The 14,583-nt window shown below is 43.1% G+C and overlaps 1 protein-coding gene across 3 annotated transcripts in view; it reads left to right on the forward strand.

Moving 5' to 3' along the window:
* The window catches only part of TTBK2 (tau tubulin kinase 2), a 536,541-nt gene that overhangs the window by 61,678 nt on the left and 460,280 nt on the right, over positions 1-14,583 (forward strand). For all 3 annotated transcript variants that reach the window (XM_085627231.1, XM_085627232.1, XM_085627233.1), the window contains exon 2: positions 11,405-11,467. The gene's annotated coding sequence lies outside the window, so the exon portion shown is untranslated. The remainder of the gene's footprint in view (positions 1-11,404; positions 11,468-14,583) is intronic.

The following is a 14,583-nucleotide window of genomic DNA, read 5'->3' on the forward strand; positions in this document are numbered from 1 at the left end:
GTTCGTACTAGCTCTACAAGTGGAAAAATGGCTTAATTTCTCACCATTATGCTGCCTTTCAAGTGATATCGTAGCAAACAAATATTTGCTGTATGGGTTTGTTCGGTCTGGAAAGAGTCTGGACTGTTTCTTTAATGTAAAAATCCCAAAATATGTATGGTGGTCATGAGTTTGTTACTTGTGGGTTCCTGTTTGGTTGTATGGTAAGTTGCAAGAACGTTTTCACTACTTTTCTCTATTCAGAATTATTGTTAATTTATTCCAGCAATGTAGATTTGATGCTCTGTAAATGTGTAGGTTCAATCTACTATACTTGTTTTCAAGATATTTCCATTTTGTTTCCATTTAACATCGTGTCTCCGGTCTGTTATATGTTTCTTCTACACTCCAAAGTGCTATATTCTGTACTGTAGTTAGCCTGTTTTTACTTGCAACCATTTTCTGTCCATAGTGTGACCAAGTTTGGTGACCGAAATTTGAACCTCTTTTATTTCTAAGCTTCCTTGTGGCTTACCTGCTTTGTCCTGTCCATGCCAAAATTTGTCCTGGTATTTGCCCAATATTGAAAATACGCTGCTACAGTTGGGCTCTCAGAGATATTGAAGTCTTGAATTCCAGCATGTCTTTTTGTTCCTTGATTTTCAGTGAGGTGATTTCTTCAGAAGCAGTTCCAGTCTCTAGTTAGAAGAGATTTTGTTCTCTTGCAGAATGCACTTCTCCCTATGCTTTTGAATATCGATTTATCTTCCATTTAATATATATTCCCTTCTTCCACATGGAGTCCTTATTGCAATCATAGATGTTGTGATAGCCTCTGGTGAGTCTTGTTCCAGGCTTATAAATTTACTGACTTTATTGAGAGTTGTAGGGCGAGAAGTTTAGTTACTGGAATAATAAGCACGAGACCAATGTTGCTTCTTATGAATGACAACACCACACAGCACACCTGGAGGATCTTTCTTGGTGTAAGAGGTTTTTTTAATACATTTTTATCTAGAAGTGCACATTCACCCGAAAGTGTCTTAGAACTGGTTTATACCCGAAAGTGTCTCTTCAGTCTCTGGCGAGTTTAGGCACTAAGTAAATCATCATCATACATGCACTGTCTCTCTCATCCTTGCACTCATACATCCATTCATCCACCCACTGGTTTAGTTTATCCGCTGACACTTCTGCAACAAAACAGATTCGAAACTCCCACACGCACAGAAGATAAATTAAAGAATAAATATAGAAAAGAGAAAATGTGCTGCTACCTATTCCTGGCAGGCGTATGCTTGCTATAAAAAAATACTCATAGTCGTGGATAGCTGACTTACATATTGTACATATTGTATTAGTGTTTTAAAGTTCCAGAGTAGGTGCCACATTTAGAAGCAGTGATTTTGCCATTTTGGAACAGTAAAAACAATGAGGCAATGTGCACAATACTATGCCAGTACCATGCTATTCCAAGGTAGGCGCTCAGTAAACCTCACATTAGGCAGACACCTTCACATTCTTAAGTTTAAAGTGCTTTCCTGTTGTACTAAGCCAGGGTGGCCAACAGCATGCTTCTAAACATGGTGGCCATCTTGGAACAGAAAGACAATGATACACAATAGGCATTACCATTCTAAAATGGCCATACAGTACAAAATATTGACTGCAAAGGATGCAGCACACTGCAGATCAAATGAAGGGCAGATGAGCAGCCCAGAAGGGCTGTCTGAGAAACTGCAGGACACGCCCCCCCCCCCCCCCCCCCCCCCCCAAAAAAAAGAAAGGGGACCTATAAAAGGTAAAAATGGAAAATTAAAGACTGGACATGAGCCCAGACCGTGAAGCCTGCTCATTTTCAGGCAGATGTGCACATGTAATCAGTAAAAATGCCACTACTCACAGGGCAATACAGTCGATGGCAAAATTGGCTTATTGATTGCCCGGTCCTGTAGCCTGTCATGAGGAGAAACTTGATTAGATTGAGATATGAACTGACAGAAAAGGGTGAACCCGAAGAACCTCTGTGGGTATGTAGAGGTGTTTCTTTTAAAAAAAAAATTTTTAAAGTAGAGTTTGGCAGACACTGCCCCACTTATGGTCTAACAAGGATTACCACAACACAACTTTTTGTACCCAAAGGGTTTATCAGAAGGGGTAACCAACACTAAAATCCATGATTACTAAGTGAATCTGTGAGATGCATTGTAACAAAACACTAGCCTACTGCCTTCAGCACAGTTTAATAATAATTCACCCCAAAGGGCCAATTCGCTTAAATAAATGCATTCGGATCTTAAGTAACTTTTCATAATAAACATATTGGGTTTACAGCATCTGGCATAACTAGTTACAATGAACTAATCGGGCACTACAGCCTTCGTTACCATAGCAACCTGAGACCGTCTGTATGGCATATAATCTAACAACCATGAAGAACAGTCCTAAAATAACAAATATATGCAAAATTACAGTTGCCAACCCCTATGAAAAGGGTGTAACAAGGATAGCCAAATTTAAATCTTCAGCTCTAAGTGTTTGTCGGAGGTGATAACTAAAACCTGTGGCTACTACAGTAATCTGCTAGACTCAATGTAATAAAATACCTGCCTACCAGCTTTAACGTGGTGTAATGACATTCCACCCCACAGGCCTATCGGCTGTTGCATATACTTTTCACAATAAATATGTCCGGCCTGCTGCCTTTGGTGAATTGTTCATAATAAACAGATTAGGCCTTCATCCCTGATCAGTGGCTCGTCACAATAGCCAACTAAGTCCTGCTATGTTGAGGATAAGTTTTCCAACATGGCAAAAACTGCAATACTACCACTCTTTTTGAGCGACAGCACACAACTTCTGTTCTATCAAAATCTGGACTCAGGATATCCAACATGTGGGCAGAGCCACTCCCCCTCTCTGTAATGCTCCTGTAAACATGCTTTTCTGTCGATCACATAAGATCGATAGCTGTGCTGGCAAACCACACCTAAAAATGGAGCATTTGACTGTGCAAAACGTATGCAAAAGCCAATTGAGCGACTTTTCTTTTTTTTCTTAAAACAAGACATATCTTGACTGCAAAAACTACATCAATAGCTAGTGCAACTGTTATTTAGACTGGGTCGACATCAGGAAATCTTATTTATTGAGAAATGGAAACGACCACGCATTGATCGGGGTGAGGAGAGGTGTTCAGTATACAGTGTGATTCATAGAACTCCTGGGACTTGCAGATGGCACCTATAGTTATCTTCCACTGCCACATTGACAAGATGCAGAAATACATCACCGAAGATGCCTACTGCTGCAACTTAAAAACCATTGGAGGGGCAAATTAATTGCCGCCAAGTGCTGATTGGCGAGTCGTTTCGGACGGTTTATTGCATGTTGAAAGATTGCTTAAGTGCTTAACTGCAAACTGATGACTGTGGTAGATGTTCAAACTGGAAAGCGATGAGCCAAAAATCAGTCCACTTCAGTTGCAGTACAGCATGGTGGAACTAATTCTTTCTTTTATTTTCACTTTTACACCTTTTCTCAAACTGCCCGAGTCGTAATCGGGTAGTCGGACCACCAGCACGGCGGTGGCTTGATCCGCCATGGTCGGACCACCCCAAGTCTGGCGGTACTCAGACCGCCAGACTCGTAATCTGGCCCTTAGTGATGTTAATCATATGGATGCGTTTCGAAATACAACCAATTGAGCCTCATTAATGGCTTCAGACCGCAGCCCATCACCTTCATTTTACCATGCAAATGAACAGTGAAAAGGTGACGTTTCTAGACTTAAAACTCACTACAGTGACGGGTAGAATTATAAACCAACAGATAGAATGCCCTCTTGAACTTTAAAGTCACCATCCAAAACACCCTCTGACAGTCTTCCAGCAGGTCAATTCTCACTGATGAGGAGGGATTGGATTGTGTGGACATTAAGACATAAAACCACGAAGCAAAAGAATTAGCTACTAAATTAAAACCATAACATTCGCCACAGCGACTGATTTTAAAAGGGAGAAAGGAATAACAATAAAGACCCCTTCTAGAGACATAGCTAAAAAAACAACACTTGAATGATTTGCATGACTTATTTCACCACCTTACCCAATCAAACAAATCTTTAACATAGGCCACAAATAATTGGAAGAGCCCTTATTTACCTTCAAAAGGGGTTGTAGTAAATGAGATCAAATAGAACTTTAGGGGTAGGATTCAAATATACTTCCCAAAACACATTATGGAACATGACGCCAGTTGTGGAACACTTCCCATGTGATACATGCCTTATGTGTGTAGATATACCACACTCACAAAAGAAATTGACTTGGATTTAATCACTCTCTGGGAACAATGCTCCCACACTAACTGCAATAGTCTGAATGTAATTTATAGAACAACATGTTCATTTAATATAAATAATCCATGGATGTCCATATTCAAAATCAAGATTAGAATTTTAGAACACAAAAGTACAATTGAGTGTGCTAAATGAACTACCAAACTAGTCACCCCTTAGAGTAAGATGCACACGCAGCCGAAGAATTCAGTGGAACTATAACCGAACCCGTAAGAACGACAGGAAATGAAAACCACTTGACCAAAACTTTTCACTGGCCAAAGAACAGAAATCAATATACAAATCATCCACATATAAGAGAGGGCAGAATGGCGAAGTTTATTGGAACACACTGGCTTAAGTCCATATGATAATTTCTGATCCAGGAACAAGTGTGCAGAATCCCACTTCCCATCATCCTTTGAAAATGATGACTTAAGAAACTGTGTTGCTAAATGGCGATTTCATGGCACAATCGCACCAGCAGCATGGATAACCAAAGAATCCTTAGCGGAAACTGCCAAATAATTTGCCTTCCATTAAAGAAGGGGTTCTTTCCTTGGAACTACAAATATCAGTGGTTTTGGAATATTGACACTTGGATAAAGGCACCATATTGCAGTGACCACACTGATCAGTCTCACTAGGTACGCAGAGTTACATAATTACACATTGACATGATCACGTATGGGCGGTAAGGCACAAGTTGCTTACGTGCCCTGCAGGGGCTCCGTTTAAGAATGGGATGCTCTTCTGTGACCTCACATGGTTGGGGAGAATCACCACCTGTAAGGAGGTATGCTTATTCACTGCTGAAAAAAGGGGAGTGTGAAAAATCCACTGTTCCAAGACTAGCCAGACCGTAATGAAACTGACCCTAATTGTGCTGACCAATTTATTCTTGCCATACAGTAAGATAATCTAACAGCATCGAGCAGCTTGCATACTTCCACCTGACTATGAAGTACTAAATGAAAATAGGATAGGTGAGTGCTATGAAAGAATAAGATGCTATACGTGCTGTTGTGTGTTCAGTTGTGTGGGGTGTGTGAGTGTGCTAGGAAAGCTAAACGGCTGATTCACACAGACAAGAATGTGGCTCTGTTTGAGGCACATTGATGCAATTTGTGTTTTTCTGAGTAAAATTTGTTATATTCCCATATAGTGAGGAGCAGAATCATAGTTAACAAATAGGAGACAATTGGTTACTTGTCTCTTTTTTCACTCCCTCGTTCAGCGTGTGATGCTGGTTTAGGTACGAGGTTATTGGTTAGAGGGGTAGCTAGGTCTTGAAGAAAGTATGTAATTTTGTATGGCGTACAGACAGAGACCGAAACATGTCAACCAAATGTACAGCAGGAATGGACATTATAATCCATTCCCATGTCTCACCCAGGCCTATAATCTCTGCTGTCTTTTTTTATCTTATGGTTATACTCAAATAAAGAATCCAAAAGAAGACCGAAATGAAATAATTTAAATAATAAATTAGCTTACGATTGCCCTCCTCTTCTATATTTAACAGCTCTGTGACATTTTTGCCCAAAACTCTTAGATAAAATCTTTGCTATTCACCGCTCCATCCAAACCCGTTCTCAGTTACTGAATAATTAGTTCAGTAATGTATGCTCTTCTACAATTTTGTTCAATAACTTTTGAAACTTAACGTTGTAAGATATATCTTTATTGAATACGAAGTGTAAATCAGGTGCGCCCAGTAATCCCATTCCGTTTCAAATCATTCATTGTGAAATTCCAATTGTTATCAAGGTTATCATTCATATTGTTAATCCATCTCCAACTTCTGGTTTAGTTTCCCCAAAGACTTTTAAATATATATTTATTAACATTTTCAACAAAACTACATATTAAATAAATCATTGTTACATGTGCAATTCTTGAAGCTGCACACAGTAAGGGACCCATGCTTTTTGAATCTGCAAGCGCGCTCCTCTTCCCAGGTTACACAAGACAAGTACAATGAATAAACCAAAAACTGAGATCCATGAAAATCGAATATAGGCTCAAAGGATAAAACATTTCTTTGACACCTTGGAGAAGGGGGGTGGGACTAGTCAGCTGAAATTTCACTTCAGCGGTACCCCTTGGACCAGACTGGTATACCTGATGCCAGACCCAAAGAGATGGACAAGTTGGTTAATGGGCAAAATGGACAAGATGTGATAGAGAGAAAATTGAGGACAACCCAAGTGCAAACTCGAACCAGACTCTGTCCTAGCCAGCTCTGATCAGGAAAAAGGCCTCAACACAGCCGGAGAAGTGTGGCTCAATGATTAGAGCGGCAGACCCTGATGCAGAGGTCTAGCCCGGGACCAGGGTTCAATTCCCCGCCTCGGCGGGTCTTGGGCTCAAAAATTCCACGGACCTGATAATTCTCGCCTCGGTGCCTATTCCAATCATGGAGTCCCACTCTGCAACTCTGGGCAATAGCTTGCTTAATCTCCACAACGGCCCCCACAACGCTAAGGATGCCTGGCCTCCACCTTGGGGGTGCCCAGGAGTGGACGCCTCACAGGGAAAGCCAGGATGGGTTCCACGGTGGTATTCGTACAAGCGCCTTGAGACCCTTGCGGGTGAGTAGTGCGCTATACAAGTATCAAATTTACATTTACATTCACAGCCAAAATAGTGCTTGTCCTGAACAAAAATAATCTGCCATGGAAAAATGCACTAATTTGACTCGTGACCTAATCCTACGGTCTGCCCCCGATGTCCAGCGTGGAGCTTAGTAATGGTGGGACTGGATAGACCCTTATGAGTGGCTTCCTTGTATGGGCACAAGAATTGATAGTTGTCAATAGATCTTGTTTCGACTTTAGGCACTTGCCATGCTGAGAAGCATTGATGTTGATGGATGGGGAAATGAGACAACATTGCATTACAATCACAATGCAAACCTTGAATGGGCCTTGACACTAGATATCCATGCCTCCTCCTTTTACTTGTTGTTATGGATAATTGCGGGAAAAGTGGATGTTGCTGGTACCTTTTTATTGGTACTGTAATATATTTTATAGTATTGTGGACAGTGCAAGGAAGATCTCTACACCCAGCTGACAGATACTTCATGTTCCTAACTGTTAAAGGGGCTCCGGGGAGGGCATGTTCAGTTTTCGCAAGAGTTAATATTCAGTTGCCGATTGCTACTTCTTGTATGGAAATTGGCAAAGGCATGTCCAATGAGCCTGTTGATACTTTCTAACCCAGTGGGTCCCAAACTTTTTAGAACCACAACCCACCTTTTAGAACAACAAACTTTCGCTATCCACCGACCTTTAATGGACATGAGGAGGGGCGAGGTTTTTTAATGTAACTAGAGCATCGTGTGGTAGTGCATTGTCATTTACAGACAGCACCTTTTCCACTGAAAAGGCCACTCCCTTTACACACACATACAGCTTTACTGATAAAACAATACAGCACTCAAATGATAAAGTGTGGAAATTGGGTTTCTGTGAGTATTTATCATGTGTGCATCACCAAGTAAAATTTCTTGAAATGCTGTGGTCCTATTAAAATCTCTATTTCTAGCACACTTCAGAATGACAAAAAAAATGTGGTTCATTTTTGCTTTCCTAACTGCTGAATGCATACAATTCATTTACAGGTATTTATATTTTCTAGGGTGTTGCAAAAATAACTGCATCCTACAGCCCTTTCTTTCACATTCCCTGTACTCCAGCAAGATTGTCACATGATTCACTTTTTTTTTAATTTAAATTTTTTTATCGTTTTTTCACATCAACAAACGTGTTGAAGATAAAGATATACATACACATTATCGACACCAAACTTTTGCGTGTGGGAAAACAAGTATCAACACAAATAGCGGGTCTACTGGAGAATGAGAGCTGAGGCAAATGACCGCCTATAAGACAGCAAATGAGGGTTGCATCAAATAGGGTGCTGGGGAGGGGTGGTAGAGTGGGTGGAAAGGCGAGGCGTGGTCCCACTGTCAGTCACTGTGGAATATTATACAAATGCTCTAGTGTCTGTAAAGTCGGCCTACTTTATGTGTGGTAGGGTAGAAGTGCAGCCTGTTTCCCACTACTGGTAGTCCTAACTCACTCCACAGTTGTAGTGGCTCACTTCAAACTAGGAGTTATCTAGACTAAGGACGTCTTGCGGTGGGTGGCAGCGCCCTTCTCAACCTGTATGCATGCACTTGTGTATTGGTTTTACCTGAAGGCCCCCAGCATGAGACCACAAATCCAGTCCATGAACTCTGACATGTATGTGCAACATCCCGAGAGGCAGAGACTCATATTATGACCTAAGTGTAGTTATGTCTGTAAAACAATATATTGCAATATTGTAGGCCCTCCCCTTGGTGCCTCCCATCGGGCTAGCCCTGTCACAGACACAAGAAGGAGCCCCGAACCTCCTCAGATTCCTGCATTGGGTAATTGCATTTACATATCATTTGCTCATAAGTAGCCTTGACATGCATGTCGGACAGCCATGTATCGTAGGATGGCAGTATGGCAGATTTCCAGTTTCTTAGGATCTCCACCGTTGCTATTTCCAAAGCCGTGGGTTGCCAGTGTTTTTCAATATGGGACAGGTCTGGGAGTCTTGACACATTGTGCAGCAACGTGCACTACAACCCTAAATTCGCCCTTCAACATGTCCCAAATCTAACGTCAATAGTGCGAGAGCGCCTGGCAGTACCACAGGACATGTACAATGGCGCAGTTCTGTGAATTGCACCTCCAACATTTAGAATCCGCCTTCATGTGTGCCCTAAAGAGTTGCCCTTGTTAGAGAACCTTAAACTATCTAAATTTCAACCTGGATTCATGGAGTAGCTTATCGTGGTCCTCTAGTACATCATTCCAGTCTTCCTCCGGCATTGAAAGGTGTAGTCTTCACCAGGTGTCTCCAACCAGTCGGCTGCGAGCTTCTAGTAACTTGTTGGCACCTTCAGAGTAGCTCACAGCCTTAAGTTCATTCATTTTACAAAAAGCTCAGGGTCATATTTTTCATATTTTTCGCTGAGACCAAGACAAGCAGTTCATATCCCCCATTTTACCTTCTGATTATGGAGAGGTCAATTGTGGAGTACCACAGGGCTCAACCTTGAGCCCAAGTCCCTATCTATACGGCTCCCCTTGCTTCCAGTGTTCAAGCTTGGGGCTTCAATGTGGTCTCCTATGCTGATGACACCCAGTTGAGGTTTGCCTTCAAACATTTGGATGTCTTGGTCTCAGCGAATTTTCAGGCCTGCTAGTCAGCAGTGGCAGAGTGGATGCATGTAGCTGATCCTTCTTAAATTCGGAAAAAATCTGATATTCTAAAATTTGGTTCATCCCCCATATTGAACCGGTCTCATCTTTGGCCTAAAGAACTTGGCCAATCTCCAGCACCTTCCACTACTGCCAAAAATGTGCGGGTTAAACTAGACAATGCACTACTATCCTTTAAGCCACACGTCAATGCTGCAGCAGGAGTCTGCTTTTCTCTGTTCAAATCTCTAAGAAAGACACTCAAATTCCTACCGGAACACACACCAGAAAAATCATCATCCATGCGCTGGTTGCATCAAGACTCGATTATGCCAACGGGCTGCTTCTTGGATCTCCTCAAGCATTGACAAATCTACTGCAGCGAGTTCAGAAAGCAGCAGCCAGGTTGGTTTTGAATATTCCTAAACGGAAAGCAATAAGAAATGGCTTGAAAATACTTTATTGGCTTCCCATTAACCAAAGAATAACATATAAAGCTTTACCAATAACGTTTAGGGCCACCCAAATGAAAGGCCTGACGTAAATCTGCAATAAAATTAAAAGATCCCATCTTCGCAGAGCACTTCGCTCGGCCAATCACAATTTGCGATGTATTCCTAAGATCAACAAAGCAAGAGTAGGAGGCCGCTCTTTTTCTATTTAGCCCTAAAATATTGCAACCTTCTCCTTGAGCATATTAGAAGCACAACTTGAGAGAATTCTTTTAAGACCCACCTCTTTATTTAGAGAGACCTAATTCGGGCCGGTCCTCATATTCCTTAGCCTCTCCTTTCTGCGTATTGCTATAACCTAGCGCCGGGACGCTCCTTTTGGAGCAGCTGTTGCGCTTTATACATTTTATTCATTCATTCAGTGGTGGCAAGCGTGATTGAAACTTATGAACTTACTTTACCTCCTCTCTAACCTGAATGCCAATTTCTGTGCACAGACTCTTGTGACTGGTGGACTAATGGATCCACTTCAGGAACCTGTGTTTGACCGCATGGTCACAGGTTCGAATATTGGCGGATCCATTCAACCTTTGGTACTTCCGAGGGCAATAAAATGAGGACCATTGAGTTGGGTATCATACACCTGTTGTTTAAGTCAGCGCTAAGACACCGCTGGGGGTGCTGGGGTGAATGTATGATTTACAGATACACCTGTTATGTTAGCCTCTCGTGCACTTGGGTCTCATTGTGCCTAAAAGAGACATTGCTACAAAATGACATTGGGTCACGCCACAGGATCTGGGTCACGCCACAGGATCTGGAAACCTGGGACCGGGGAATGGATTATTTTATTGCTTTGGAGATTCTGATTTATTAAGCCAGTGGTGTCCACAGAAACACCACAAAGTGTGGCGAGAGTGAAAACAATATAGAGGTATTGTGTCTTGAGGAAAGAAGTGTGGCCTGAAAGTGCCTTGCCACACTTCTGGCCAATGATTGTGCTTTCAACTCAGTGATTTGTTGGATAGGATACGATAATTAATTATGTTGTAATAATATGATGTCGCTTTGAGAAGAAGTTGAATCTGTTTTTATTTTTTAAAATGCTTATATAACTTGCCTATTAAAAACCACACTTAATTTTTTTATTATATCCTCGACCTTTGTCTGTCTGTGCTTCATTCCACCTTCTTTCCCTCTGTCTCCACCTTGGCTGTGATAAGCATCTGTCTGACACCTGTTGTGGGCACCACTGAATTCTGGTTTGGTGACGGTGGCTTGTTTCGTGAAACTATATGGGACAGGAGGGTAATGGGGTTGGAGTAGAATGAGTCTAGTAAGGCTTGACAGGTTTTGGAATTTTTACTTACGTCTCCTTCTTTTCACAGGGTATATATTCAGGATGGTGACAGCCAGTGCGAAAAACAGAGGTCTGGAATATATAATTTCAGGTACGTTCAGTATCTTAATTTTACTTGTTACTTGATTAAGGTAGGCATGCAAGTAAATGCCTGCCAAGGTTTTTTTAACAGAAAAGGTCAAATCTGGAAAGACAAGATTTTGATGAACTTCTTCCTTGTTCTCTCTTATCATACAATTAACATTTTCTATGGATTTTAATATTCTAAGGTTAGTGTCTCCTTTCCATCCGACAATAATATCCTGTGAACTGAAGTTTGTATCGTTAATGTAGCTGACAAGTGACCCACATATTGTCTGTCACACCAGCAGCATTTCCTAGCTTCTTAGCCAACAATGCTTTTCATGCCAGCACGTAAACCCTCACTGGAAGCTGCAAGTCCCAAAATGTAAGGTATGATTGCTTATAAAGTTCGGAGTAGCTAAAATAGCCTTGCTTGATATGAGCTCAGTTTTGGTTTTCACTTTGTTCCAGAGCCTCCTCACACACAGGAGGCTGAAACATCCTCCTGTGATGTCTTAGCTGTGTTGTGGCCCATCACTAAAAGAGTGCCATTTACTCTGTGTGATGTAAAATCATTCAAAGTGATCTTGAGTTACCAGTTTATCTTGCTTCCTGTCAACCAGGAGTTGGAAAGTCCTTCTTTTCTTTCCAGGCTACACTCTAAATTGATTATAAAAAAAAAAAAAAGAAGGTTTTTACTTTGGTGGTAACACGATCTTTAGAAAATCTCTACCTCCAGATGAGAAGGAATATTTTCTTTTTTTCTTCCCTTTATTCTTGTGGTATATGGTACAATAAAATAAAAAAATAAATTAAATAAATTTAATAAATTAAAGGTCATCCCTTAGTCCTCTTCTTTTTTTTTTTTTGACAATAAATTTTATTGAGTTTATAACAACCGGTGGGCGAACCCCCATTAAACGGTATACAGACACATGACTTAGTGTAGATACAATAGATAGCGAAGAGGACCACACCTGAGGATCTGTAAAACATTTGAGCTAACATCCCACCCCTCCCGCCTCCCCCAACCCTGCACCACACTTCCCACATGGAGCAATAAATACACACACGAACATAGAGGTATGTCCACCGCCATAGCCAATAAGCACATTAGATTGGGGAGTCATTAATGATTAGTCTCTCAATAGGGTCTGGATTCGCTGACTGTGACAGGATGGACAGGTCAATACCCCGGTATGTAGCCCACTTGGCCCAGATCTTCCCATGCTTCTGCAGGCAACCCCGTGCCTGAAACACCGCCACTTCAGCCGACATACATTTATCTAGGGCCGATTTCCAAGCCGCCACCCCGGGGGGAGAGGAAGACTTCCAATGCTGTGCAATGTCACGCTTGGCCAATGTGAGACCCAGGAATAAAAGGTGCCTCTTATATCTGTTTCCCTTGATGTCTTCCGTGCCATGAAGAAGGATTAGTCGAGAATCCGCCAGGAGGTCCCAGCACAACACCCGCCCCAGACAAGACAATACCCCAACCAAAAGTGTTGTAGTGCAGTGCAGCCCCAGACCGTGTGGAGAAATGACCCATCGTCAGAATTGCAACGAAGGCAGATAGGGGACTAGATAGCCCCCATCTTCCAGAGGCGAAGGCGGGTGTAATATACTCTGTGAAGAAACTTAAACTGAATCAACCTGTATCTAGAGGACACGGCGGCATACCTAGGGCTGGCAAGGGCCTCAGTCCAGTCATCAGTGAGGGCCGGTAAATCCGCCTCCCACGCTGCCCGATTCCGGTGTATGGTTGTCTTGGAGTGCGTAGTCCGGGTCTGATATAGTTGGCGGATTTTGTGTCCTCCCAGATCCCCCATCAACAGTCTACCTTCTAGTGGGTGGAATTCGGGTAAGGACGTAAGGTGCTTTATCAGGGGAGACAGGGCGTGGCGGAGCTGAAGGTATTTATGGAACTGGGACTTGTGTAGGTCAAACTCCTCCTGCAGCCTCTGAAAGGATTTAAGCATGGGTCCGCGCATCACATCACCTAGTGTAGATATTCCGATAATATCCCATCTACGGAATACGGTGAGAGCTGAGATGAGCCGGAGGTGCGTGCCACGCCAAAGGGGAGTCGTGCCTGTCAGCATACTCCACCAGCCCATAGACCAGGAAACAACCCTCCAGATCTTAATAACCGTGCGGCAGGCCGGGGGAAGAGCCTCCAAAGACGAGTTACTGTATAAGAGATCCAACAGTGGGTATTCCGCCATAGGCCGGGTCATTCTGCGGGTTATACCACCATTCATTAATGGCTAAGAGCTGAGACGACCAATAATACGCCCATACGTCCGCTGCCCCGACGCCACCACTGTAGGTGGATTGGATACAGGTCGCTAGAGCCACCCAGACTGCCCCCCCGAGGAATCCTATTTAGGAGCGCATTGATTTGAAGAAAGCACGACGGGGGGGATAGGATACGGGAAATTTAGCAATTTGTACATCAAGCGCAGCAGGGACACCATTTTGAAAATAGCGGACCAACCGTATAGGGGCAAGGGAAGGTGGGACCATACCGTCGTCTCCTCACGTACCGCCGGGAGCTATGTTGCGCGACCACACCACTGTGGGACATCTAGTGATATGGACCCCGAGGTACTTAAACCCCTCGTCCGCAATGACCAGCTGCGAGGCCCAGGTTTGACTCCCCTGTTCGCCACAAATGGGGAAAAGGATCGACTTGGACGGGTTGGCATGTAATCCTGTCGTTTCACCGAATACCCGCAAGATCTGCAGCACCCTCGGTCCGGTAACCCATATAGGGGCGTAAAAAATCGCAGGGGGACCCATTGGGGCCCGGTGCACGGCCCGGATGAGTGTTGAGGAGGGCCGCCTGCAGCTCCTCCAAAGAGATGGGCTTGTCGAGAGCATCTCGCTGCTCGTCAGAGAGGCGCTTCAGAGAGATATCTACAAGAAAAGCATCTATAAGATATTCAGCGAGTCCCTCACGATCACTGTATAGGGCGGCATAGAAATCGGCAAAGGCCTGCACCACTGCCTTCGGGGAGGCGCACATGTTACCAGCAGGGGACCTCAATAAAGGAACTTGCGTCAGAGAAGCCCTTGCTTGACATAGTCTGTGGAGCATCTGACTGGATTGATCACCCCACTGATATATCCTGTGCTGAGTTG

The sequence above is a fragment of the Triturus cristatus genome, chromosome 9, assembly GCF_964204655.1.
Source record: "Triturus cristatus chromosome 9, aTriCri1.1, whole genome shotgun sequence".
Classification (NCBI taxonomy): domain Eukaryota; kingdom Metazoa; phylum Chordata; class Amphibia; order Caudata; family Salamandridae; genus Triturus; species Triturus cristatus.